At 45.6% G+C, this 23,170-nt stretch overlaps 1 protein-coding gene across 2 annotated transcripts in view; it reads left to right on the top strand.

Annotated features, from left to right (window-relative positions):
* Window positions 1-23,170, top strand: part of Stat5b (signal transducer and activator of transcription 5B) — a 71,674-nt gene that overhangs the window by 18,277 nt on the left and 30,227 nt on the right. Inside the window, exon 1 of one of the 2 annotated variants that reach the window (XM_021178220.2) lies at window positions 10,095-10,774. The exons of the other annotated variant lie outside the window; for it this stretch is intronic. The gene's annotated coding sequence lies outside the window, so the exon portion shown is untranslated. Of the gene's footprint in view, window positions 1-10,094; window positions 10,775-23,170 lie in introns of those variants that run through there. 2 annotated transcript variants of the gene reach the window in all.

The following is a 23,170-nucleotide window of genomic DNA, read 5'->3' as shown; positions in this document are numbered from 1 at the left end:
GAGTTTGCTCCCCAGAACCCACGTGGTGGAAGGAGCAAAACCTAGTCCTAAAATTAACCACTGCCCTCCACACGTGTGCCACGGGACACGGGCACCCCTCCCCCAAAGATTTTTAAATTGTAATTTAAAATGTAAAAGAAAATAAAACCCTAAAGCATAAAGGCTAACTGGGGCTTTGTCGGTTTGTGAGCGATCAGGCAGTCCCCTAGAAATCTTCCTTCTGTTTCCAATGTACCAGTGGGGAAGTGTTGCGTGTTCCAAAGCGCATATGTGCACATGAATTTTAGAATGTTGTTCCACCTGCAAGGAGTCTAGGCAGGGGGCAGGAGGACCCAGGGAATGGGTGGTTTCGCTGCAGCCTTTGAATGATGTATCCACCAGAGCTGTCTCCAGTCATCCACGAGTCTTCCCACTCTGAGACTGAAACGGCCATTCTGTTTCAGATGGGCCGAGTTATCAAATGACTCTTAGGCAGCTGGGAGGTTTGCTATTTTTGTTTGGTTACAGGATGTGTATGCGTACGTTGTTTTGGTTTGCTTTCTTGCTTGTCTTTGTGAAACTAAGTTTGCTGAGAAAAACAAAACCGTGCTGATGTTTTGAATTCAGACTCCGTTCACAAGGCACCTAAAATTGATGATGCCCAAGGGCTGGCGAGATAACTCAGCAGGTAAGAGGCACTTGCTGATGGAGCGTGCAGGCCTGAGCTTCATCCCCGAGAGAACCAACTCCCACAAAGTTGTCCTCTGAGCTCCACATGTGTGCTGCATGCCCTCTCACACACATCATGAGTATACACAGTCATGGAAATAATAGTGCTATCTATAGAAGTCAGTGTTTGAAACTTGAGATCTAGTTTCAAGTGAAGAATTGCTTCTCTCCAGAGATTTTTTTTCCCCTCAGTCGATTTAGTTTGGGGAGCTACTATGGGGAAGGTGGTGATTTTCAGCAAGGTGATAAGAGGTGTCCTCTTTAAACTGCCAGGCTCTAAGAGAGCTGCTGTCTCCAAGCAGGTATGAAGACATGACCAGAGCTCCAGGGCCCACTGCCGAGCCGCTGGCATGCAGGCGGTGCTAAGCCCTGCCTTCTCCATCCCTCAGCCAACCTTCTCTTTGGAGCATCTGTTTTTGTTTTTGCTTTAGAGATGGGGTCTCAGCGTGCAAGCTCACCTTGAACCTGGGAGCTTTTATGATTGTCCTGCCTCTGCCTCCCAAGTCCCGGGGTTATAGGCATGTGTCCCTAATTTGGACCTACTTTGTTGATCCTAACCATCTTTTGAGATGCTTAGTACTGAAAGAATCCTCTGAAGAAATGGATAGAACGTCTGTGTCACTTTGAACGTGGCCTCATACCTAAGCCAAATTTGTCAGTCATTAAAATGTCAATCAAGCACTCATCAGTTTTTACTGCAGAGTGAACTTTAAGCTGCTGTCTATGTTAGTGCAGGGCCGAAGTCAGTTCATTGTAATGTTGAAAATACCTTGATGCCATTTAGTAAACATCATTTATTCCTCCATATAAAATGAGGGGTGGGGCTGGAGAGATGGCCCAGCTGGTGAAGCTCCAGCTCCCAACCTTGTCACCCTGAGTCCAATCGCCAGAACCTGCATGGTAAAAAAGGATAAATGTCTTCCTCAAGCTGTCAGCCAACCTCCACATGGGAACATGGACATTGGCACGTGCCCTCCCTAAATACATTCAAGCAATGTAACAAAATAATAATGAGGGATTATTTTCCTAAATGGGGGAAACATCTTCTCCCAAGTATATAATCAGGACATAATTTAGAATCTCAAATCATTTCCTTAAAGGTGGAAATTTAAGAGCCTACATGAATGTTGTCAGGGTCCAAGGTAACCAATTTTTTTCTTTTGCTTTAAAGTTTATTATGTTGATTCTGCAACAATGCTAGATTAAGAAGCAAGCGGTCATTTTTAAATATTTCACTCATTTTTTGTTATATGCATTTTTGCATTTTTGTTACCTGTTACATTTGTTGTGTTAGTAGGGTTTGATCTATATTTTATCCCCTGGGAAGAAGAGCCCGCCTGCCTCCTGTCCTGCCCCCTCTGTGTGTGGGTCCTTGAGTCTTATGGAATTTTACTCCGTGCTTGGTGGAGATTAATCTGCAGATCCTCTTTGAAAGAGGATTTGGCTTGGCTTTGTCAAGTTTCCCCCGCAAGTAAAACTGCACTGCTGAGAAGAGCTGGACTGGTTCTACACTGTGCTGCTGTCCCTGCTTGACCCCAACTTGTTTGGCACATAAAGTTGATCGGCTTTTGCCAGCGGTGGACAGATGTCCTGACTTGATCAGAAATCGCGCACACATTTGCAGCCTCCCCAAAGTCAGTAATCCCTTTTGATGGGATTATTTTTTGACAAGAGTTTCAGAACTCTTTTTCAAACCCTGGTTTGGATACACAACTTTCGAGCATTTCATAGGAGATACTAGAGTCCAAGTTTGGGGAATGTATGTCTGCTGTGGTCATCACAGTGTGTTGGGATCTCTGTAACCGAGCCTGGCAGGTAATGGGAGCCCAGTAAATGTGTTGTGCTTTTATAAGAGGTTTGCTCCAGTTCTGTCTATTAATGGCAAGCAGACATTCATCTCTGAATATCGCCATTGATTGACAGTGGAACACGTGGATTCCATTGATCCCCTTCAGCCTCAGCTTGGCTGGTATAGCCAGAGAGCATCAACTCTCAGGGAGACATGCCCTTGTCTGGAAACTTAAGAGACAGGAAAGCACTTGGCTTCCTTTGGATTTCAGTGTTAAAGATGGGAGGGGTGTCTGCTAGATAAAACTGTTCCCTTGTTTTAAAAACTACAACAACACGTAATGAAACATGCTATTAAATATTTTGTTTTTGGCAAGCACAGGGAGTCTGTGCTCTGAGTATGAAACCCAAGGCCTCACAGGTGCCAGGCTGGCTGTCACCAAGCTTCTACATCTCCAGCCCTGACTTTAACCATTTTCAAGTGTACAGTTCAGTGGCACTAAGGACACACACGTTGTGCAATCTCTGTCATCCAAAACAAAAATTGTTCGTTAAAGAATAACTCTCCCTTTGCCCCTCTCACCCCAGCCACCACCCGTCTCCTGTGTGCATGATCTGGACTCTTCCGTGTACCTCACGTAAGTGGACTCACGCAGTAATTGTCCCTGTGTCCCTGCCAGCCTCTCTCTTCCTCCCTCCTTGGAGATCTGGCAGCCCTCTCCTCCCTGGTAATCTTGTTCCTGCTTTGTGCCCGGGCCTCGGCAGAGATACACGCACAGTAAGGATCCAGAGACAAGTTAATGCAAGAGTTTGTGGCAGGCATACCACTAGGGGGGTATTAAACCTTTGAAGCTGTGATGCCTAATCAGGATGTCTGCTGGCTTATCTCCTCCAAGTCTTGCTGATAAGCCTGCACCAACAGTAATATTGGAGATTAGCCTTTCTCCATGTTTCATAAAACAAATTGTTCTTCTTTAAACTTGATTATGGGCTCGAAAATTACTGGTACATTGATGTAATTGCTTATACAGATATTTAGCATTCTGCACACAAGGGGCCTCTGTGTCAGAAGAGGCTTTGATGGCGGCCCCACTGTGAAGTCACGGTTAGGCCTGAAGTCGAGGCTTTGCTGGTTGTTTCTCTGCACCCCCCATTCTCACTACATTTTCTTTCTTCTCTCCCCTCCCCTTCACTACCCCTCCCCTCCTTTCTCTTCTCTCTTTCTCTTTTCCCTTCTTGTTCATTCTAAGTTTTTGGCGTGGTTGGTACAAAAGCATCCTGATCCTCTGCGCCAGTCCCAGCCCTTTATTAGTCCACCTTAAAGGAGAGATGCACAGAATCCAGAGTGTGAAAGTGAAGGCCGGGATGTCTGTAACGTTCTTAGAGCTACAACAAGGAGGGGAGGAGATAGTCTTGGAGAATGATTTGAAAAGTTATCTGTGTGCCAAGTGCACTTGGGGAAGGAGGTAGGGGAGGATCAGGAGTTCAAGATCAGCCTTCACAACATAGCAAGTTCAAAGCCACCCTGTGCAACATGGAACCATGACTCAAAAAAAATTTTTTTTTTAAAATCGGAATTTAACTTTCAAATAGAATCTTGTTTTCTTTGGTGCTTGGGATGGAGCCCAGGGTCCTGCGCTCTCCTACCACTGAGCTACATCTCAGCTTCTGGTTCTGAACTCTGTGTGTGTGTGTGTGTGTGTGTGTGTGTGTGTGTGTGTGTGTACAAGTGCATGTGTGTGTGCCTGTGTGGAAGGCATAGATGATCAATCTCAGTTGTTTTTCAGGAGTTGTCCACCTTCTTTTCCTTCTTCTGTGTTCCTGTGTGTGTGTACATATATGTACATATGTGTGCGTGTGTATGTATATGTAAAGACAGGAGGTTATTGTCAAGTACCATCCTTGATTGTTCTTCCACCTCTCACTAAACCAGGATCTCTCACTAAACCCAGAGTTTGAAGATGCTGTTAGTCTTTCTGGCTAGTTTGCCCTGGGTCATCTCTATCTCCCAAGGCTAGAATTACAGAAGGCCTCTATGCATCTGGACATGTATGTGGGCTCTGGGGATATGGACATGAGTCCTCTCTATTGTGTGGCCAACACTAACCATTGGGCAAGCTCCCAAACTGTTTATCGAGACAGGGTCTCTTACTGGCCAGAAAGCCTCGGGGAGCCACCTGTCTTAAATCCCAGCCCCCCTGGCTGGCATTCTAGGCATGGCTTTTTGTGTGGGTGCTGGGAATCAAACTCGGGTCCCTGTGTATGTTTAGAAGGAAGCTGTCTCTTCAGTCTCTGATTGTGGACTAGATTTATTGAATTGTGTGTGTCTAAATGGTTTTTGCCTGCGGGTGTGTATGTGTGCCTGGTCAGAAGAGGGCATGGGATCCCCAGAACTGGAGTTAAGACAGTTGTGAGCCGGGTGTGGTGGCGCACACCTTTGATCCCAGCACTTGAGAGGCAGAGGCAGGCGGATTTCTGAGTTCGAGGCCAGCCTGGTCCACAAAGTGAGTTCCAGGACAGCCAGGGCTATTACAGAGAAACCCTGTCTCGGAAAAAAACAAAACAAAACCAAGACAGTTGTGATCTCTTATGTGGGTGCTGAGAATTGAACCCCAGTCCTCTGCAAGAGCAACAAGTGCTCTCAACCACTGAGCCATCTGCTCAGTCCCAGGCTCTGTAGTCTCAACCAGAGCTCTGAACCTAAGCTGTGCCGTGGTGCTTTCTTCCCTTTGTCCTCCGTTCATTTATATCAGGTAGACCCATATTGCCTGCCTTGGCCCCGTTTCTCAGCCTGTAAAATGTTAAGGCCAACAGTTCAATCCAGAACCATAAATGTTTCGACTGAAGCCAATGGGATGTGCCTTTAGAGGTCCATTTTTATGGTGTTTTCAAACACAGCTGCGAAGGTACCAGAGATAGAGCGAGCACCCGACGGTGAACGCTTAACCGTACTCGGGTCATCCTGGAACGGTGAAAAATCGCATTGAGGAGCTCAGTGGCACTGGTACCCTGGGAGCATCCTCCCACCCTTCCTGTTTAAAGAGGAACTGGCATCTATAGCCGTTACCGCCCCACCCCCACTTCTCCCAGATTTAGATTGCGTGTGTGTATAAAGTTTACCAGCCACAAATAGGTTCTGTTCCCCCACTCCTTGTTATAGGGCCTTTTTTTTTTTCTGTTCAATATGCTTTTATTGGCACCTCCTCTGGTGTTCTTTACAGCAGTAGCTAATTAGTGACAGCTTTTAAGCAAGCAGCTTGTCATTTTTGGCAGGGACAGGGGACATCTATAGCTAAGTTTACCATACTCCATGGAAATAGATCTCAAATCTAAAAGGCGTCTGTAGTCAAAGGTGGCTGCTCCTACTGAAATATCTCAAGTTGGCATGGTGTGCTGAGATGGCGAACTCTCTGGGGGGCGGGGGGGATGATTACATGGGTTCTATGTGTGACAGGTGTCACTGTGAGCCCTGAGTCATCCTCCAAACCTTCATCTGCATTGGGGATGTCAGACCTCGTCATGTTGTTTTGGCATAGTAATAAATCTCTCTAGGTGGCATTTAGTGGCAAGCATGGTGACCGAGGGAGTGTGCTGTTGCTGTTGGCAAATGCCATGCCTACCATTTATGCTCAGCTTCTTTCTCGCAGTGTCATTAAAGGAACCGGTTTCGTTTGCTTAGAGATGAAGGGAATTTTCTTGAGGCTTCAAGCTCAGCTCAGCGTTCTCGCAACCCATGTCATTCTTTTCCTCTGGAGTCACAGCCCTGAGGTGTTAGCTCTATTTTCCAAACTTGTCACGATGTTTACAGATGGTTCATCTATTGATTAACGCTAACGATGAGTCAAAACCTCCGTCAGAGTTTCTATAAAATGTGATTCACTCCCATTACTCCTCTAATAAGGATACAAATAATGTGTTAAAAATAACACATTGAAGAAAATAATTGGCCTGCCGGCTATTCCTCCCAACTTGGCTCCCTTTGTGACATGGAGATCCGCTGAAATGATATGTAATACCCAATTACCAAATACCTACCATGTACCAAGCGGAGTGAGGGGTAAGCTGGAACGCCAGAGTGGTGGTGCAGTCTGTCTGTTCAAAATGAGGTGCTCAAAATGATGGAAGACACAGCATTGTCAAGGCCCCCTTTCCCACTGAGGCATGAAAGAGTACAGGGGACATCTTTCTTAGGAGCTTGAGATTGTCAGATGTCCTTGCTCTCAGTTCCCCGTTTTGCCATGTCATGCATAAGGGAAAATCCAGAAGTTGTCTTCCATTATCTGCTTCTTTATAGCATGGCATGGTAAACTCTGAGGATTCTTGGCACTCAGCTCATATTTAAAGCACACGGAGACAGCAACATAGTTGCTTCTTCTACCGTCATCCACTCATATTTAAAGCACACGGAGACAGCAACATAGTTGCTTCTTCTACCATCAGTATTTAGCAGCACAGGAACCTACTCCTTCTCTTTGGTTTCAGGTGCCCCAGCTTTAGATAAATGGAAGTTAAATTATTGCTATTGTGTGAACAGTTTCCCAGGCGATGCCCAGCTTCAGCCCCCTAAACCAGCCAGTCCTATCCTGCCGCCTGGGATAGTTGGTGGGTTGTTTTGTCATTGGTGTGAGTGACTGTCCCTTTATGAAAGCCAGAGCTGAGCACGACCTGGGATTAGTGTTGGCGATGAATAGCAGTGCAGCTGACAGGCATCAGAACACACCTCACTGCCCATTTTGACCCAGGAGCTGTCTGAGACCGAAGTATTAACCTCACCAGAGAGCTGCCCTCTCACAGGATGGTCCTCCTTTTGCTTACCTTCACAACCCCAAGCCTTTAGCTGACTTCTGATTGGTTCAGAAAGATGAAGATGCACCAAACCCTCCTCTGGCTTCCTCCAGTTCTACTTGAAGGCTCCAGAAAGACCTGATTTAAAGCTTTCTTTTGGGTTGGGTCTCTTTGGAAGTTGCACTCTGGGATAATTTATTCTATAGCTTTTATTCTAAAGCACCCTCGAGACAAAGAACTACTTTGGCTAAATGAGGATTTTTTTTTTTATTTAAAAAATAGTATGTGCACGTGCGTGTGCGTGCATGTATACATGCATGTGTGGATGTCAAAGAATAACTGTAAGAGTCAGTTTCCTGTTTCCACCTTGTGGGTCCCAGGAATCAAACTCGGGTTGCCAGGCATGATGGCAAGTGCCTTACTTACTGACTCATCTCGACTGCCCTTAACTGAGGATTTTTTTTTTTTTTTTTTTTTTTTTTTTTTTTTGGAGGGGGGTTTCTCTGTATAGCCCTGGCTGTCCTGGAACTCCCTCTGTAGACCAGGCTGGCCTCGAACTCAGAAATCCGCCTGCCTCTGCCTCCCAAGTGCTGGGATTAAAGGCGTGCGCCACCACCGCCCGGCTTATAGTTTTTAACTTTTTTTTTTTTTTAAAGATTTATTTATTTATTATGTGTAAGTTCACTGTAGCTATCTTCAGACACTCCAGAAGAGGGTGCCAGATCTCGTTACGGATGGTTGTGAGCCACCATGTGGTTGCTGGGATTTGAACTCTGGACCTTCGGAAGAGCAGTCGGGTGCTCTTACTCACTGAGCCATCTCACCAGCCCAACTGAGGATTTTTAATGAGCAAAGATGTGAGTCTGGGCGCATGCTCTCAGAAGGTCTGAGGCCTCTTAGGGAATCTGAGAGCCCTAACTCTGAAGCCTGTTGCCTCACCTGGAGCATAGTGACACTACTAGAGACACCACGGGTGTTCTTGGGAGACTTATTGAGGAACATGCAGCGCACACAGGTGTGTGTGTGTGACATGTGGCAAAAGCTCCATGGTATTTTTCATTCCTTCTGCTCCTAGAACCACTGTTTCTCCTGCTAGCTTTCTCCCCTGGGTGCAAAACCCCTGCGGCTGTAAAGCAGAGACAAAGAGGAGTGGAAAGTAAGAAGCTTGCTTTGTGTCAGACATGAAACAGTTTCTAGTGTGCAGCTTAATTTAGCCCATGTAACAAGTTTTTCACCCCAGGAGCTCTCAGTTGTCTTCATCTCGAGCTGGGTGTTCTGGATCTCGGGTTAAGTACTCCATCATCAAAGCCCAGCTTCTGTGAGGACTGCCTCCCACAAAAAGCCTGCTATCTCTGTTGCCACCACAACCTGAGAGAGAGTAGTTAGAAACCACACGGAGCTGATGGCATGCCATGTGAGCTTCTCAGAGGGACTTGTCACGTGTTCTTTTCTTTTCCTCTGTGTGTGTGTGTGTGTGTGTGTGTGTGTGTGTGTGTGTAGGTCAGAAGACAACTGTGTAGCATTCTTTTTTGTTTGACAGGGTCTCTCCCAGGCCTGGAAGCTCCTCAAATAGGCTATATTATCTGGTGTCCACCTCCTGTCTTCCCATTGCTGAAATTATAAACACTCATAGCTATGGGGTCTAGGGATTTGAACTCAGATTCTCACACTTCCCAGACAAGTTCTTTACCAACTGAGCTATCTCCCCAGTCTAGCCCATCAACATTTTCTTGCAAGACATATGTAGACATTTAAAACCTTCATTTGTCTTCCTTCTCCTTTGCACGAGGAAGGATCTTATCTTGCTGCCTCTAGGAGAAGCGAATGCAGACTCTCCTATAGTTTGGTGCACTTTTAAGTTACAGAAGTCTATGCCAGAATACAATGCTATCGGGGTGGGGCACTGAAATCTTCAGCGTCATTTTAAGCATTTGGAATTACTATCTGAAGAAGACCTTACTTTTCTTTTTGCTCATCGTTTTAGTGGTCTTTTCTCCACGTCTAATCTCGGAAGTTGTGTGCGTACTCTCTGTGGCCTCTGGGGTTTTGGCATTGAGTGTATGCCAGCTATCACACATGACTGGGCTTTTGTTTGTTTGTTTTCTCTTAGTTTTTAAAACAATTTATTGATTTTATTTTATGTGCATTGGTATTTTACCTGCGTGTATGTCTGAGTGAGGGTGTCAGATACCCCGAAACTGGAGTTACAGACAGTTGTGAGCTGCTATACGGGTGCTGGGAATCGAACCCAGGTCCTCTGGAATAGTAGCTAGTGCTCCTAAAAGTTGAACCACCTCCCCATGGCTGTTTTGAGAAAACAAAATGAATGTGAGTTTGAGAAAAGTTTGACATTTTAATTTTGTCAATCACCTAGAGATTTGAAATGTCACTCTTATCACCAGATTACTATCATATTTTTAGATAGAGACTTCTGGCTTATTCATGTAAAATGTAGGAATGGGGAGGCCAGCATGGTGGCTCAGTGGGTAAAGGTGCTTGCCACCAAACCTGAGGACCCAAGTTTGATTGCCAGGACCCAAACGGTGAATGGAGAGAAGAGCAGAGGACAGTCTCTGTCCTCTGACTCCCACACGTATGCCATGGCCCACATGCACCACACACAAAACATACAAAAGAGATAAACAATTAATCAAAATCTAAGATGGTTCCTGTCCTTCCCCCCACCTCCTCCCAAGTATGGTCTCTCTTTGAAGCTGGTGGTTCTTAATGGTGCCCTTGCCATTTAGAAAGCGTGAGGCTTTATGATCTAACCTCTTTCAGCTTCAGCCGAGACCCTTCAGTGGCAGAGATTGTGGGTCTCCATTTGCTTGTTTTTCTTGGGAGCTTTACTGGAAACAAAATGTGATTGCGTACTAGCTGCGGAGGGGAAGTTGGCGAGAACTCACAGCTTTCTGTTTGGTCTGTCTGAAGCAGCTGACCTTTTGGAAGGAAATCGCTGCTCTTTGCTTCTTCCTGTAACATCGCAGCCAGTGAGCAGTGAACGAGTGTATACAGAGCTCTGCCTCTAGCCTGGCTGCCCAAGCCCAAGCCATTAGAAGCAGGAGCCCCTGCACAGCGCCTGGTCACGGAGCTGAGCTGCGTTTAGATGTGTTAGCTGCTGCGTGGTGAAGGAAGATCCGTCTCTAGAAAAGCAATTTAGGCAAAAGGGATTCCGTTTGATGGCAGAGTCCCAGTGCTAGAAAGGTAGCGAAGGTGGACAGCTTACAGTCTCAACTCATTTCGTCGTAAATGTCCTCGTAACGACATTGATTCTTCTACCTGGATAACCTTTTGTTTGTTCGTTTGTTTGTTTTTTGTTTTGTTTTTTTCCCCCTGTAACCATTTTTTTTTCTGGCAAGAAAACATTTTAATTTTCTAAGCAAGAAGCATTTTTCAAATACCATGTCTGTGACCCAAAGTAAAAATGGATGATAATTCATGTAAATGTGTGCAACATAGCAACCTGAACCTGCACGCGATTCGGGCTCTGTAGGTAGGTGGTGCTTCTCCAACTGTATTCTCTGTCTGTTTCCTAGGTTGACTGTTGGTGGCATAGACTGTCGAATGAGAGTGGATGGACATACGTGATATAGGATGAGCTCTTGTAGTGCTAACACTTAGACTGAGGCAGGAGGACAGCCTTGGACCCCGTAGTTACTTCCAGCCCAGCCTGGACTACATATAGGCTCTTGGTGCAAAGTTGATACGAACCAAGAAGACCTGTTTCTGCCACTTCCATCAGCTTTTGAGTAGGAGCTAAGTCAGGAGCTAACAGCTGAGGGATTCTGTCACCTCATCTCATCCTGACAGCTTTCCAGGGGCCTTGACTTGTTGTTCTTCACTATCCATGGTTGTCATGCCGTCCAGATGTGGGCAGGTGTGCGATTCGTGTGCTAGAAGTGTGACGTGTGTGTGTGAAGGAATTGTGCTGTTCTGCATGGTTTTCTGTGTTTCTGGTTCTGTCTGCAGTTGCTGTAAGTTCCTTGGCCATGCCAAAGGTGAAAGGGAGCTGGCAGGACGTATAAATAGACATCGGCTCTACATTCATCCTAGCTGTTAGTAATCTTGACCCACTACTTGAAAACATATTAAGTTGCTAAGTATCTGAAAGTGATAGGCTCACATTCCTTTAAAGAAATATTATGACTAAAGTTCTACTATGTCATGTCCTACTTAAGTCAGGGATGTCAGTCGGTAAGGCAGTGTTGGGAAATCCTCTATTCCTGTGTCTGTAAAAAGAACTAGTAAGTTGTGTGTGCATGTGTGTGTCTGTGTGTGTGCAAGGTTATATGTGCACATGCATGAGTGGGAGGCCAGAAAGTGCTGGATCCCTCTGAAATAGAGTGACAGGTGTTTGCCCAGCTCGTTACGTGGGCTCTGGGATCTGAACTCTGGTCCACACTGCTACACGCCACACTCTTTTAACCACTGAACCCCTTTTTTTGAGTCTTTGCCATGGGGACTCACTATGTGGCTCAGACAGGACTTGAACTTGGGATCCAGTCACCTGAGACTTCCAAGTGCTGGTATTACAGCCTGTGCATCTGTTTAAACTTGGTGTCCACGGGATGCTCATCAATAGAGTGTCTTGTTACTAATATTATATTTCAAGCGTTATATTTTGAAAAGCTTATTTAGTTTGTGAAATGGGGATGGGAATCAAGCCTATGGCCTCACTCATGCTAAGATCACATTCCCAAGTGCTCAAGTTTTAGACACAATTTAATAACTGAAAAAAAAAAAAGATCAGGATACCGTTGCCTAATGTTACAGGTGCTCACACTCTTTAGACCTTCTCAGATTTTTCTTCAGTAGCCTTTTATGCATTCTCTTCTTCAAAACACTTTTGCTACATTCTTTTCTTAATCCTCAAAGACGTGTTGACGTGGTATTTGTATTTCAGCGTGGTTGCTTCCCTATTTGACTTAGATGGCTCTGTGTCATTCCACAGGTTAATACGCGACAGCTTTCCCCGTTCCCCCATTTCATGTTATTTCCAGTCTCTCCCATAATGTCCCGTACTGTTTAGCTAGTGGTTGTCCTTAAGAGTTGACCTAGAACAAAACACTCTTCAAAGCAAATTTTCGCTAAGTGGAAACAGAACTGTAATTCTCAATGGGAAGAGAGAGGCCATGAATTTTAACGAAGAAAATATTGAGAACATGTTTCTTATTTTCTGTAACACAGATGCCATTATTTATGGGCTCCAGCAAATGCTTGCAGCCATCTGGAAAATGGTACAGTGGTAATCCTCCTCTAATGGCTGTTCAAGTCGCTTGTTAGGCTTGGACTCAGGGACGGTAATGCGCAGGCAAGGATGCTGGCATCCTCCTGCCCACAACACACAACCGGAGAAGTCCAGAGTTTCAGTGCCGCTCGGAACCAGTTCCAGAGGAGACACCAGTTGCTAGTTTAGTGTCCTCGTTTTCCTCTTTTGAAATGTTTGCTCTTAATTCTGATTTTAAAAATAAGTAAGTTATTGTCCCGGGAAGTTGGAAGAACAGAACAGTGTGCCCCAGGCAGACTTCACCAACTGTGAACAGTTGCCATATCTGTGTTATCACTCCCCCGCACACCACGCTTCCCTTCTTTTGAAGGTGAAGATGAAGGCTTCATGACCCCTTCGCCTCAGAGGCTGTAGTACGTGCACGGAGAACTAGGGCATCTCCTAGCACAACCTCAACACGTGTCACTCTCAAGAAATTCAACGCTGACTCGAGGGCTGGGAACGTGCCCTTGATGGATAGTAAAGCAGTTGCCTGGCATGTACAAGACCTCCGCACGGCATAGTGTGGTAGCCCATGCCTACAGTCCCAGCACTCAGGAGGCAGAGGCAGGAGAATTGGAACTTCAAGGTCACCCTGTGCTCTACGGCCAATATAAGGCCACCTAAGGCACAATAATACCAGATATATAGGCCATATTTAAATTAATTATCTCAATAATGTCTTATAATGATATGTTTCTGCTTAAAAACAAAGAAACAAAGATTTACCTGTGTGTGTTTGTATGTGTGTGCACGTGTGTGTGTAGTATGTATATGTGTGTGTGTAGTGTGTATACGTGTATGTGTGTGTGTGCGTGTGCATGTGTGTGTAAGCCTGAAAACCAACATCAAAAGGACAACTTGCAGAGGCTGGTTCATTCACCACGTGGCTCCTGGGGATTGAACTCAGGTCATCAGGGCTTGGCCACAAGCGCGTTACCTGCTGAGCTGTCTCTCCACCCCGTGATTCTGTTTTATGTGTGCTCTTGACTGTTATATCTCTGTACGCATGCCTCTCAAGTTTTTTTTTTTTTTTCCTAAACCAATTCTTCTCTGTTCAGTTTTTTTTTTTTTTTGGGTTTTTTTTTTTTTTTTTTTTTTTTTTTTTTTTGGCTTTGCCATTCCTTAGAGCTAACAGTTTGGATTTGGGGGAATTTGTCCCATTCTTGATTGTTTCTTTTCCTTAAGGTGTATGGTGCACTTGCAGCTGTTATCCCCTACCTGCAGCAGAACAGCCGCCAACGCTGCGTTCTGTTTCTGGGCTGGGAAGTCCTGAAAAACAGCATGTTTCATGCGTGTTCATCCATGTGGTGGGGGCTGTGCTAATGGTCTCTGTGCTTCCAGGGTGTATAAGCTGCAGGGGCTTGTCTCGTCACGATTCCTCGTGATTCATCTTAGCATGTCAAGTCTGAAAATGTAGAGTGCCACTCTGCCCGCCCTATGGTTGGGGTTGCCCAGCCCCTCGGTTAGAGTGTTGTCCACCTGATTCACCTACTGATGTACCTTTTCCTTTCTTTTTTTGTTTTCGAGGTCCAGGGAACTGATAGCAGGGCCCTTGTGCCTTCTAGGCCAGAGCTCTACCAGTGGGCCGTGTCTCCAACTCCTTCTCATTCTGTGACTAGTAAGAATCATGCAAAGGCAAGAACATCCTGTGCCCAGAGACGGGCGTTATCTATGGCTTCTGCAGCTTTGACGCTCCTTGTCTGAGTCTACTCTGTGTGTGTGTGTGTGTGTGTGTGTGTGTGTATCTCTGTGTGTGTCTCTGTGTGTGTGTCTGTGTGTGTCTGTGTATATCTCTGTGTGTATCTGTGTGTGTCTCTCTCTGTGTGCGTATGTCTGTATATATCTCTGTGTCTCTGTGTGTGTATCTCTGTGTGTGTGTGTGTGTGTCCCTGTGTGTGTGTCCAAGTGCACACATGTATGTGCACATGTCTATAGAGGCCAGAGATCAATGTTGGGTGCCTTCCTCAACTGCTTTACAGCAGCAGTTCTTAACCTCTCTGGGGGTTGAACGACCCTTTCACCAAAGCCCATGAGAAAACATCGATATTTATATTACGACGCGTAACAGTATCAAAACTACAGTTATGGAATAGCAACAAAAATAGTTTTATGGTTCGGGGCTCACCACAACATGAGGAACCATATTAAGGGTCGCAGCATTAGGGAAGTTGAGACTGGGTATCCCAGTGATCCTGGAGCTTGCCCACTGAGCTGTGGTGGCCAGCAAGCTCCAGGGATCCTTCTGAATGCCTTCCCAGAACTGGGAGCACAAGTGCCTGCTGTTCTTTAACATGGGTCCTGGGAATTGAACTCAGATCCTAAAGACAGCACAGTGAGTGCTTTGCCAACCAGGAGCCCAGGAACCAGGAGCCCAGCCTACTTTCTTTTTGAGGGAGCAGTGTTTTAATGTAAACGTGGTTTTATTTAGGTGAGAAGTTTAAATATGCGAGAATCCACTGACGTGTGCTTACTCTCTGCACGCAGCAAGTAGCCGCCCAACCCCCGCGCCCCCCTTTTACCTTCTGTTCAATACCTCTCTTCTTCCGAAAGCAACACACGGTGGGTGACTGGGCTGTGACATGAAGATTTATGACTGTCTTCCCAGAATGTTATTATCTGTGTTGCCCGGGCAAATTTTTTCCTTTTTTGTTTCTTTGTGGGCCACTTTCACTCCTGTTCCCTTCTCATGGGCTTATGATTATTTTTTCTCCCCTGAAAGAGAATCTCCTTTCTGGTTGCTTATAAGCTAGTGGTTAGGTTGTTTTGTTTTGTTTTGTTTAAAGGGCAGATGGTGCTAGTATTGACCTACTTTTAGATGTGGTCATTTACCCTAACCTTGCTCGGTCAGGCCAGTATGAACACAGTCTTAATCTTCTAACACTGCGTTTCATATTTTCTGTCTCTCAAAGTCCTTGTATTCGGTGACCACTCAGCACAGTAATGATGATGACATTGACAGTGAGACCATCACTGTCCAGAGACCTGGTCCCTTATCCCCCTCCCAGGATCCCGCGGTTCTCAGCGGGTGCTGGGAGGTTTAACCATTTGCAATGCTGGCACCTTGCCTGGAACTTTTCAGATCAGAACCAATGTTTATCCATGGAGTCCATCTGCCAACTGTCCCTAGCCTTTGCTAAAACCAGTCTCCCAACACTGGGTTTCTCCTCTCTCTTTAAATTATTAAGTGTGACCACGTGCGCACAAGCACAGAGGGTGACATGACAACTCACCACAAGTTCTCAGGACACAGTCGGTGCTGGGCAGTGGCAACAGGGCCTGTTGGCACTGAGAGATGGGGTCATCTTGGTAATGGTATTAAGGGCATGTGCCACCAGGCCTAGCTTTTTTCTCTTTTTCAGTTACAGCTTTATTGAGATAGAATCACGTGTTATAAAATTCACCTTTTTATTTAGTTTGGGGTGTGTGTGTGTGTGTGTGTGTGTGTGTGTGTGTGTGTGTGTGTGTGAATGTGTGTCTGTACCATGGCATGCTTGTGGAGGTCAGAGGACAGCTAATGGATGTTTGCTCTTCACTCCACTATGGGTTTCAGGGGTCAAACTCAGGTCATCAGAGTTGAATGACCAATGCTTTTACCTGAGAGCCATTTCCCTGGCCCCATCAACATTCTAAGATGTCCAGAATTCGGTCTCCCGGGCGCTGTAGTCCATTACCACTGTCCAGCCCTAATGTGTTTTCCTCACTTCCTCGCTTCCGCAAAAGTTCAACCTCACTCTTTTCTGTGGCTCTGAATTTGCCTATTGTAGAATCACAGTGTAGTTCAGAAAGTTTGTCCTCCACAGTTTTCAGGGTTCTCCTTCTGAGTTGGGAAAACAGGACTCACAGTGCCCCTGCCCCACCCTTCCATAGGTTCTTGTCTGTAAAGCCCTTGTGTCAGCGGGACTGATTAAGAAATCAGAGTATCTGGGACTGGAGAGATGGCTTAGCAATTAAGAGCACTGGCTGCTCTTCCATAGATCCTGAGTTCAAGTCCCAGCCACCACAGGGAGGTTCATAGCCATCTATAATGTGATCTATACATAAAAAGGGAAGAAAGGAATGAAAGCAGGGAGGGAGGGAGGGAGGGAGGAAGAAGAGTATCAGGGCCAGCAAAATGACTCAGTGGATAATGATGATTGCCACCAAGCCTGACAACCTGAGTTTGATCCCCAGCACAACACACAGTAGGAGAACAAACCCCTACAAGTTATTCTCTAACTGCCAAAGGCATGCTCTGGTGTGCGCACACACGTGCATACGCGTGTGCACACAAATGCAATAAAAATAAGAAGAATACCTTATTCTAAAAGGAAGGTAACTTTTGTCCTGTGGAACATTAGAAAGCAGGAGCTGGTCATCAGTCAGATGAACTTTGGAAAAGCTTGTTGGTGGGGTTAAGATGGAGGTGGGGAGAAGGAAGTCCTAAGTGTAAGAGTGAAAGAATCATTGGCTCTTCTCAGGGGCTGACCACACTCAGGTACTGCGTTACATACTTACACATAGCAACCCATGAACCCTACACACACAGAGACCTAATATTATTCTCCCCATTTAGTAAGTTTGAAGCCTGAGGCACAGAGAAGTTAAGAGAGCAGGTCTTTTAGAAAACTGTAAGTAGCTGAGCTCAGCCTGGTCTTCAGAACATTAATCTCATTTTCTACTCTACCTGGCGTGCACGAGGCCCTGGGTTCGAGCTCTGCTGACACACACACACACACACACACACACACACACAAAACTCAGAAATTATAGAAACTCTGAAAAACTAAGCTGGCAAACCACATCTCTCCGTGAGTGTTTTAAACCCTCATCTCTCCTCAAGCCAGAATTTGTTCAGTCCATTGGCAGAGTTTCGCTGGAAGCTTCCAGCAAGAGAGCCTGCTTTCCTCCAGGGAAGTTACAGCAAAACAGTCTCTGGTGTTCTGAAAACCTTCAGAGTAATGGCTTTGTTTGCAAACGCTTCTGTGTGGGGCTGGGAGTGTGCCTCAGTTGGTAGAGCTCTCGACTAACAGGCACAAATTGACCCCCAGAACTGGAGTAACGGAACACACCTGTAATCTCAGTACACAGGAGGCGGAGCAGGAGGAGCTGGCGTTGAACTACATAATGAGTCCAGTGCCAGAGGCAAGCCTGAGCTGCCCAGAGCTGACCTAAATATATTTGTTAAAGAAAAAGTTTCTTTTTTTTGTTGTTTTGTTTTTTGTTTTTCTGAGACAGGGTTTCTCTGTGTAGCCCTGGCTGTCCTGGAACTCACTCTGTAGACCAGGCTGGCCTCGAACACAGAAATCCACCTGCCTCTGCCTCCCAAGTGCTGGGATTAAAGGCGTGCGCGCCACCACTGCCCGGCAAAAGAAAAAGTTTCTGATAGAATGTTAGCTATTGATACAACATAACACTGGTCACCAGCATAGTAGATATCCCTTCCTTTGCTTTCCAATAAGCCTGTGAAGTTGAGGTTTTTATAATCACGTACTTCTGGCCCTTATTTAACCTTCTCCACCCTTGGTCTAGGTGTTCTGGGTCAACATAGGTGCTGGGTGTGTTTAGCCGGTATAGCACTCTGTGTCCAGGCTGAGCTGTTGTAGCTTGCCCTGGCCAAGCTGTGAACTCCACAAGTGTGACTGCACAGAGCTCGGCCGACTGTCAACACTGTCCTAAAAATACGGTGGTGAATCCATTTCCCACTGTTTAGAGCGGCCCCTGTGATGATTTACCAGAGATACAAACCACTTCCCTTGTCAGGATGTCACGAACTGAAAACTGAGCTGCCGGGTCAATAAGCAGAGAAGAGCATGCGCGTGGCAGGCTGTCTCCATACGGGTGGAGGAGCCGCCGGTGGCTGGATTGACCGTGGGTACAGGGCCGGGGCTGGGGGGCCCCCTACTTACACCTGTGTGCACAATGTTTCCTGGTGAGTGTGGAGAGTTCTGACAGGCATGGGAGAAACGCACTAACCAGACCACAGGTCTTGAGCATTTAAACTGGTAAGGAGTGGGAAGAGTTTTTTTGTCTGGAGTGAGTTACTTAGCATTTAGAAAGTGGAGGCAAGGAGCTATAATGGGTACAACAGTAACCTTCATAAATCTATGTGGATAAAACCCACAGTTTAAAAGTAAAACGGACATGACTGTACTATTTAGTGTGGAGATATAGATATATAGGTCATTTTTTTTTTTAAATTTTTAACTGACACAAACTTTTCACATCTGGGAAAGGGCATGCATGTCCCTCATATAGTGTGCGATGACCAGATCGGCTTAACTGTCAGATCTGTCACTCAACATTGATCACGTGTTTGTGCTGGGAGCGTTCAGATTCCTTCTCCTCGTGACGGATAGTGAGCAAAATCCACACCGGAGCTCTATTTTCTATCCCTATTAAAGCACTTTCATGTCGTGAAACTATGCTGTATTTTTCAAGATAAGGCAATTACCACTTTGTATTTACCAGCTATTATCCTTCAAATACTGTACTATTAAAAAAAAATACCATGACACGCTCAGAATTGGAAACATAAAAATATTCTGACCAAAAGAGAAATTTTATATATATATATATATATACATATATATATATTCTGACAAGTTCTCAGAGCTCAGCATTCCACTCTTAAATAAAAACTAAGAACAAATATAAAACCTGAAACACAAATTGCCTTTATACCATGCAGCTCCCTAGAGTTCTTCTGTTTCTGCAATATTGTTTTTACATCTTTTGAAGCTGGACACACCTTTACTACCCACCCTCAGGAGGTAAAGGTAGGTGGATTTCTGTGAGTTCAAGGTTAGCTGGTCCACATGTTAAGTTGCAGACCAGCCAAGTCTACTGAGTGAGACTCAGTCTCAAAAAATAAACAAAGGCGTTTGGGTGTTTGTTTGAGAGAGAGAGAGAGAGAGAGAGAGAGAGAGAGAGAGAGAGAGAGAGAGAGAACGTATCATCTTGTAAACCCAGGCTGGCCTTAAACCTTGTTCTGTTTACCAAGTGCTGGGATTGCAGGTGTATACCACCCCATTAAGCTGTTTCTCTCTTAAAACAACAATAAACTCCCGAAATATGCTCAGCCAACAGGACAGGTAATAGATTTGTGTATTTGTTCATTTAGCCTATCGGTTCCCTACCAGTGTAGGTGGCAACCCTTTTGGGGGTTGAATGACCTTCTCACAGGGTCATCTAAGACCATCGGAAAACACAGATCTTTACATTACAATTCATAACGGCAAAATTACAGTTATGAAGGAGCAATGAAATAATTTTAGAGTTGGCACGAGGAACTGTATTAAAGGGCTGTAGCATCAGGAAGGGTGAGAACCACAGATTTATCAAACACTTGTTTACTGCTCTCTGTGCTGAGCTGCTACACGTGCACTTTGGGGACAGGGCAGTTAAGACATGTCCTCTTCTATTGCGGTTCAGTGGGAGGAGACAAATTAAGACAAAAGAAAACTAGACAGAAAAATGACAGGCCTGTGTGATGAAAGAGAGATCACCCATATAGAGTCACCCGAGTTATACAGTTATAGCTGATGAGCTCATGTAAGATATTTCATTCTACACTGTAGAATTTCTTCTTCTTTTTAAAAAAGATTGATTGATTGATTGATTATATGAGTACACTGTAGCATCATGTGGTTACTGGGAATTGAACTCAGGACCTCTGCTTGCTCTGGCCCAAAGATTTATTTATTTATTATATGTAAGTACACTGTAGCTGTCTTCAGATGCACCAGCAGGGGGCGTCAGATCTCATTATGGATGCTTGTGAGCCACCATGTGGTCCCTGAGAATTGAACTCGGGACCTTTGGAAGAGCAGTCAGTGCTCTTAACTGCTGGGCCATCTCTCCAGCCCTACACCGTAGAATTTCATACTCAGGTTATGTTCTGTAATAACTTTGAAAAGAGCTGATCTGAAGCTGGAGAGACGACTCAGTCGTTAATAGGCTGCCCTTCCAGAGGACCTGGGTTGTATTCCCAGCAACCACATGGCAACTCACAACCATCTGTGACTCCAGTTCTAAGAGATCTGGCGCCCTCTTCTGGTCTCCACAGGTACTACACACATGTGGTCCACAGACCTACATGCAGGCAAACACCCACACATTAAGTAGATAGGAAAAATATATATCTTAAAAAAGGAAAAAGCAGACATGTCCAATTGCGTTTGCTCATACGTGTTCATTAAAGCAACCACAACAGAATAGTACTGCTTATCTGCCAAGCACCTATGTACATAAAGTTATCGTGTGTTTAGTAAAGATGATGCATGCCAGACAGTGGCAAGTGGATGGGAGGAGAGAGTGGGCACTGTGCTATTTTACACCAGGTGATTGGGAAGAGGGCTTGGAACCTTCCCTCCATGCCCCTTCTTTTGTCTTGGATCAGTTCATCAGGTAGATTTGCAGACACAAGCGATTTTGATGTCTGTTGGAATCACTCAAATTTTCATTAAGGGAGCTACAGCGAGGCCCCACTTCCATCTTGTCCTAGGGCTGAGTGCATGGGCGTGCATATGTGGATCTGACTCTGTGTGTGTGTGTGTGTGTGTGTGTGTGTGTGTGTGTGTGTGTGTGTATGTACACACTTATGGAGGCTTGAGCTATTCACCTCTTAATTTTATTTTTGAAACAAGGTCTCACTATGTTGCCCTGACTGGCCTGAAACTTGTTATAGAGACCAGGCTGACCCTCAAACTCATGGACAGCCACCTACCTCTGCCTTGTGACTATGACACCATATGCAGCCCCTTCCCTCGATGTCTTTTGAGAGAGTTTCTAATCTCCTGGAGTTGGTCAGTTAGTTCCTGTCTCCATCTCCCAGCTCTGAGATTACAAGTGTCCACCAGTCTACCTGGCTTTTTACTTGGATTCTAGGATTTGAACTTGGGTCCTCATGCTTGCAAGGCAAACACTGGCTGAATCACCTTCCTAGCCCAGTCTGCATTTGTTTGTTTTCATGTATTTATGTTGACTTGCTGTGTATGAATGTTCTGCACGCATGTAGATTTGTGTACTATGTGCATGCAGTGCCCTAGAAGGCCAGAGGAGGGCATCAGATACTCTGGGTCTGGAGTTACAGATGGTTGTGAGCCATCAGGCGGGTGCTGGGAAACAAGCCCAGGTTCTCCTCAAGAGCAACAGTGCTCTTAACCACTGAGCCATCTCTCCAGCACCCCCTCCTTGTTCTTAACTAAGAAAGAGTGCTACCCAAGTCCCACTCTTCGCCTGTCAGGCCTCTGCATACTTAAATCTCCAGTCTCCTCCACTCCCAATCTCTTTACTCTTCCTCCAAAATCATGAGCTGCTCCTGGTCTGATTTGGAGACTTCACTAAAACATTGTACAGTTGTCTTCCAGATGTTTGCCTGGGATGTAGAATTGCTCTCCTGTCCCAGTTTTCCTCTGATGAACTCACACCCACTGAACTTTGCAGTATTGGGAAATCTCACTGTTGTCTCAGCCCTGGAGCTTGAAAGCTCCAAGTTAAACCATCCAAGTATCCTATAGCAGCACACACATCTAAAATAGGTAACCAACCGGCACCCACCCCACACCTCACTGCTGGCTAACTGACCTGCCCCATAAATAGCTCAGTGTTACTCGATCCGACAGCCACTGCTCACAGAGAGATCTTTGTTTCCTGGCATACATGTGCGTGCAGTCTCTGGGAGTCAACAAAACCCAGGTCCAGTGCACTGGACCATGGCTGCAACATAATCCTTAGGCGAACTGTGAAAATCAGTAGCTAAGTCATTTTCAGATTGGATTCAAGACGCCCAGTTCCGTATTACCAAAAGCAGTGTTACAGCAAGTCTGGTTTTAATGTCTTCCTCCTATTAACATAGCTTCTCCACTCTGGGGAATCCCAGGTCTCTGCCAAATGCACTGAACTCTCAGGTCTGTCCGAAAGGGTTCCTAGTAGTTTCAGAAAGCATCTATTTGTTTGTTTGTTTGTTTGTTTGTGTACACTGTAGCTGTCTTCAGACACACTAGATCCCATGACAGATGGTTGTGAGCCATCATGAACTCAGGACCTCTGGAAGTACAGTCATTGCTCTTACCTGCTGAGCCATCTCTCCAGCCCCCAGAAAGCCATTTTCTAAAGCGTGTTTTTGTTAGTGCAGCTTGTTTGGGTTCTGATGTTGTTTCTTTAAGAAAGAGTCACAGGAAGCCCATGCTGGCCTTGAATTCTTGATCCTCTTGCCTTCACATTCTGAGTTCTGGGATTAAAGGCTCTACCATAAGATCCCGTTAAAAAGAAAAAAGAAAAAACAAAACAAAACAGATAATCTCACTATTGCTGGGACTAGTGGCGCTAAGCCTGTAGTCTTAGGTTAAATTAGAAGACAGCAAGTTTAGTGGGCCATGGTGGAACAGGCCTTTAATCCCAGCACTCGGGAGGCAGAGGCAGGTAGATCTCTGAGTTTGAGGCCAACCTGGTCTACAAAGTGAGTTCCAGGACAACCAGGGCTATCAAGAGAAATCCTGTCTCAAAAAATAAAACAACAGCTGGGCGTGGTGGCGCACGCCTTTAATTCCAGCACTCGGGAGGCAGAGGCAGGCGGATTTCTGAGTTCGAGGCCAGCCTGGTCTACAAAGTGAGTTCCAGGACAGCCAGGGCTATACAGAG

Source organism: Mus caroli, chromosome 11 (assembly GCF_900094665.2).
Source record: "Mus caroli chromosome 11, CAROLI_EIJ_v1.1, whole genome shotgun sequence".
In the NCBI taxonomy this organism is placed as follows: Eukaryota; Metazoa; Chordata; class Mammalia; order Rodentia; family Muridae; genus Mus; species Mus caroli.
The sequence above is the reverse complement of the archived record's forward strand: the minus strand, read 5'-3'. Positions and strand labels throughout refer to the sequence as shown.